Genomic DNA, 5,524 nt, shown 5'->3' on the forward strand with positions numbered 1-5,524 from the left:
GTATGATTGGTTAGAAAATTCCTGCTAATAATAATAGCTGAATGGAGATAAACTGCGACTTGAAAAGTTTAATCGCGGTACGATACAAACCAATTTCACTACTCCCATGTTTTTTCTTTTTATCACTTACTCCGTAGGCAGCAGGGGTGGCGCCAGGATTTGCCCGAGGGAGAAGGGTTCCGAGGTCCCGACCGGGGAGGGGGAGATGCCCCGATGAGGGGGAAGATATCCCAGAAGAGAGCAAAGTGGGCGTGGTCAAGCGTAGCTTAAAATGTTCTGAAAGTTGTCCAGGGGCAAAGCCCCGAAAATGTTGAAAAATAAGGGGTTTCAAAGGCTTACTGTATTTAATTGATTTTAGAGTCCATGCCTACTGATGTAGAAAATACATATAATTTTTTTTTCTCCCTGACGAATTGTGGTAATTCTCCCCGACGGGGGGCCCTGGCCCCCAGCCCTGCTGGCGCTAACCCTGTCCGTGGGTTGTAAAATGGACATCTTTACCAGACCTTGACCAGACACAATAATCAATATAATCAAGATTCATCATTGAAAAATCAGATTCAGATTTCGTATATTTAATAGAGGGCGCCATTTATAAATACACCGTAAAACCTCGAATTGAAGTCCTGGTCTACTTCTTTTCTTTGCGAACTTGGGAGGGCTTCTTTTCAAAATGAATGCTGTAAATGTTGTGAATTTGTACTATATAACAGTAAATAAAGCCACTGTAACAGCAATCTATATTATGGAATGAATTTAACTGGCATTAAACCACCTAAACAACTGTATAAAACAAGTTTGTATTTAATTTATTTTGTTTTCTGAAACTGATGTACAGTGTATGTGAATATCTCAAAAAGAGGCCAATGCTACCTTGAAAAGAAGACAATGGGCTTCTTTTTGAGGATAAATTTACAAGTCTGTTAGGACAACTTTGGGTCTCTTTTATTACATATTCGTCCTGAAAAATTTATAAGAGAATGCATCCAAGCTTCTGTACACTGACATATACTGATCTGCACTGACATTGCACAGTGGTGATGAAAGTCCAAGTCAAAGAACTTTTATATTTGATTTATAATTTCTTTTATATAAAACCAAAATTACTTACTTTTATGTAAATACTGTATAACATATTCTGAGCATAGTTTAATAAATGTGTGTTGCTTTATAGTGAATAACTTCAGTACAACCAGAACAATTTGTACAATATTTTCAGTATGTTTTTTATACAAATGTTTCAAAAAAACTAATATTTATTTACACGGCTTGACATAAATTGCCTGCATATTCAATTTGCCTATCAAATCTATGAACTCAAAATCTTGAAAAAATACTCTGTCTCGAGGATACCGTCTTCTGGTAAGTCTGTACAGTGGACAGCATTTTGCACCTTGTTCTTGCCGAACCTTGCTCGTAGGGTCTTTGGTCGCAGATGTCGGGCTATTTCTGGATCTGCTGGGCCTACAAATTCCCGGAAAGTGGTAGTAATATTATCAGAGCCCGAGATTTCAAGCACAATAGAAGAGCCTGCGCACAACTCGGTCACCATATCCTGCAAAAAAGCCAAGTCATTCATATGGATAATTGTTAAATAATTATGCAATATTAATCAAATTGTTACACACACACAAAAGCGAATGTTTATTTTGTAAAAGCATTTTATTGTCTGAAATAAAGAAGCTTTATTTGTCAGAAATAAAGAAGCTTTATTTGACAAAATAAAAATAAAGGCAAGAAATTAATAATGATACCACTTTTAATAATATCAATATCCATCTATACATCCATCCAGCTATCCATCCATCCATCCATCCATCCATCCATTCTTTCATTAATTTATTAACTTATCATATTTATACAGGATACCATATCAGGATATTTTATTTATTTAACATAGGATAACATATAAGGATATTTTAATTATTTAGTTATTTAATATATTTATACAGAATAACATATCAGGAGGGTGCAACAGCCTGATTTACACATGGTTCTAATCCCTGGGTCCTGGGTTCAATTCCTGTCACAGCAGGTTCCTTTTCACAATTAAAAACAACTCCACCTAAGCCTCAATAAGAGATTTGATTTATAAAGCATCGTTCCACCATTTAAGTGGCAAGTATATACTTGTGTTTGCATGTGAAGAAAAAAAAAAATTATACAATAAATAAAATTTAAAAAAAGAGAAATTAATATAATATATGGGTCCTTGCAAAAGATATTAACAATTTAAGACAATAATGATAATCACAGCTACCAATGTATTGTCAAGATAAAAAATACAATCAGTTACCACGTATTCATTAACAACTCCTTTGTAAGCCTCAAGAAACTCTTCAGCATTAGCTTGCTCCATGTGGAACATTTCCAGTGCGGAGATGTTAAAACCTGCCTGACAGATAGCGGACATAATCTCTCCGGCTTGACCTGTACCAAAAGAAAAAAAAAACAAAAGAAATGTAATAGACTTACATTGATAATAAAAATTTATATTTTGATTTTGAATTTATCATTCATTTTTTTTTTTACATTATTAACAATGTTAATTGCTATTGGAAGGGCACAATACTATAATTGTGATCCCCGGATTTGTTATACATCTCCATGTCCGTAGATAAATCAATGTTGTCGCATGCGCAGATTATTGGATGTCATTACATTCTAGATCTTATCGTTGTCGGTAAATACTGGCCAAATATTATAGAAAGAGATGAGCACTATGGCATGCGAGCCCAGAGGCTCTGGTTTTATCTTATGTTACCCATTGAAGTAACGTCTCTAACCCGAGTTGCATAGTTGGGAGTATTTAAATTGTTTACTTATTGACCAAAGGTAGCCAAATCATTTTTATTACACATGCAAATGATGAATGAAAGGATATTGGTATTGGCTTTGATATTGATGTTTGAATCTGGTTAAACAAAATGACACATTTACAGCGCGCTGTCAATACTTAGAACCTTTCTAATTGTGCAATGACGGTAAGATTTAGGAAGTAACTAGGTCCACACAGAGTTATATGCGCATGTGGACTTCTTGATTTACTATGCTCATTTGAAGATACAACGCCCATCACTTTCGGGCGCCGTTGCCAATCACAGTACAATTGACTAAGGATGTTTACTATTCAAAAGGTACAAACTGCCATTGAAGTCCACACTACATCTAAGGATACTTATAATTTACCAGTTCCAAAATTTGCCCTAATACTGCTTGGAGCTTCACTCCTTGCCATACTGCTGTTGGTCCAAGAAGACGTCGCCAATTATCAATGCTGCCCTCCCCCATCAGCTCAATAGCTAGATAGCCAGATTGCTGGATTTAAAAAAAAAAAAAATATGACGTATAATAATATATTATTATTATTATACATTATATTAATATCATATTTTTGATATTACATTGAAATGATAATTATCAGCTTTACGTCCATACATTGAATGGTTTTCCAACGTGTTCCTTGTAGAACCTTTCGACCTCTGCTGCAGATAGTGTTATCATCTTAGCATTACTCACAAGAAAGTTACTTTTATAGATAATACCAAAAATGGCACCTAAAAAAAGGATTGTTACATAAGTATGAAAAGAGCTAATAAATTAATCAATCACTCAACCAATTAACCTATCCATCAATTATCAAGATGTACTAAGATATACCATGGATATACTATCTTTTTCCGATCATCAAGAGAAATAATAAAGTATTTGGAAACATACTGAGTGTTCAGTAAGATAACATGTCAGGTCAGGCAAAAACATATCATTCCTATTACTTCAACTGACACAAACGCCATGGGAATAGCACTGCAGCACCGGCTGTTACTTGGGTATCGGCTTCAAAACTAATCACAAAGTGCGTGCGAGCTTGGTGGTCTAGTGGTCAAGACACCACACTATTTATCTGATGGTTATGGGTTCGATTGGCAGTAAAGAGTAAAATTGTTTTAAAAAGCAATGGCATACTTACCAACTTTCGATATAGCATCAGGTTTTATCATTGCTAATGTTCTGTAAATGAATTTAAATGAAAGTTAAAGTTAACAGTGTTATCCCTTGCAAATTGAAATCTTATGGAGAAACTATGGGCACTTAACATTATTACAATTAATATTACAAAAGTTTCTTATATAAACCAATATACTGTACCTTACTTTTTGTTGGCCTAATACTTTTCTGGTGAAGTCGTCAGCAATTTACAAATGTAAGCTTTCTGGAATGAACCTTCACACCGTACTGCCAACATACAGATCCTCAAACCCTACAGAATCACACTTTGAGCGCTTCAGAAACAATCGCCTATTTTTTATGTCGAACTGAAAATCAGGAAAGAAACTGACGCATTATAAACACAGAACAACTTATAAACAGCATAATAATAATGATGTTTTTATAGGACAATGACGTTGCAGTTCAGTATTTGAATTTTTCAGCAAAGAATATTTGAAGACTTTAGACTATCTCTGTGTGTACTTAGACTATCTCTGTGTGTGGAATATATAATAATATAATATAATATATATAATCTTTCTGAAGGTTTAATTCTTAATTGGTAAACTTTTTTTTTATGGTATTGAAGCCAACAAATTCAGAATTAGCATTTAGAAACAACTATAGTAATGTTAATTAGAAGAATTGAATATTTTGAAACAACCACAGCAATCGTATAATTAGTTTGCATACTAGTGTGGTAAAACAAGGCCAGTTACTTATACCCTAGTAGCCAGACAAGGTTTTGTATGCACTTTGAGGTCCAGAGAATTTGACTTCAGAAATTGGTTTAGGGTGGTCCAAGAATCATTTTTAGCTTGGTAAAACATTTTCAAAATGTGGCGAAAGGTCGAAAGGTCAGGGTCAAATGTCATAGCTATAGGGTCGTCATATATCCGCAACTACTGGTGGTAGAAAGTTAATTTTGGTGCCTATTTGTTCAGAACAGTCATGTTTCTATTTGTTCTAATGGAACATTTTGCTAACAAATGACCATAAATCATGTTTCTAACCTTTGACATGTTTCAAGGTCATAGCAATAGGGTCATCATATCTTCGCAACCACTGGTGGTAAGGAGTTAATTGTGGTGTCAATAAGTTCGGAACATTAATGTTGATATTCAGTCTAATAGAAAATACTCATGTTTCTATTTGCTGTAATAGAACATTTTAGGCCTACCAAAATACGACCGGAAAAGCCGTTTCTGACCTTTGACATGTTGGAAGGTCATAGAAATAGAATCTTCATATCTCCACAACCGCTGACAGTAGAGAGTTAGTTATGGTTTCAATTTGTTAGGAACATTCATGTTTCTATTTGGTGTAACAGAAAAGTTTGCTAAAAAATGACCGGAAATTCCATTCTGAACTTTGACATGTTTCAATGCATTATGCCTATTCCTATACATACTTACTGTAGAGACATTGTCATCTCAAATTATTCATTTACACATGTTTCTGTTTACTTGATTGGAACCCTTGTTGAAACAAATTAATATTGCGATACTGACCATTCACCCATGTTACAAGGCAT

General features: G+C 34.4%; 1 protein-coding gene and 1 pseudogene across 1 annotated transcript in view; both read right to left on the reverse strand.

Annotated features, from left to right (window-relative positions):
* Positions 1-923: 923 nt before the first annotated feature.
* On the reverse strand, positions 924-5,012 carry LOC117108407 (annotated as a pseudogene).
* Positions 4,215-5,524, reverse strand: part of LOC117108421 (galactosylceramide sulfotransferase-like) — a 10,875-nt gene continuing 9,565 nt past the window's right edge. The window contains exon 2 of the mRNA XM_033250434.1: positions 4,215-4,316. The gene's annotated coding sequence lies outside the window, so the exon portion shown is untranslated. The remainder of the gene's footprint in view (positions 4,317-5,524) is intronic.

This window comes from Anneissia japonica, unplaced genomic scaffold (genome assembly GCF_011630105.1).
Source record: "Anneissia japonica isolate Jap-2015-1 unplaced genomic scaffold, ASM1163010v1 scaffold1776_len382430_cov169, whole genome shotgun sequence".
NCBI lineage: Eukaryota > Metazoa > Echinodermata > Crinoidea > Comatulida > Comatulidae > Anneissia > Anneissia japonica.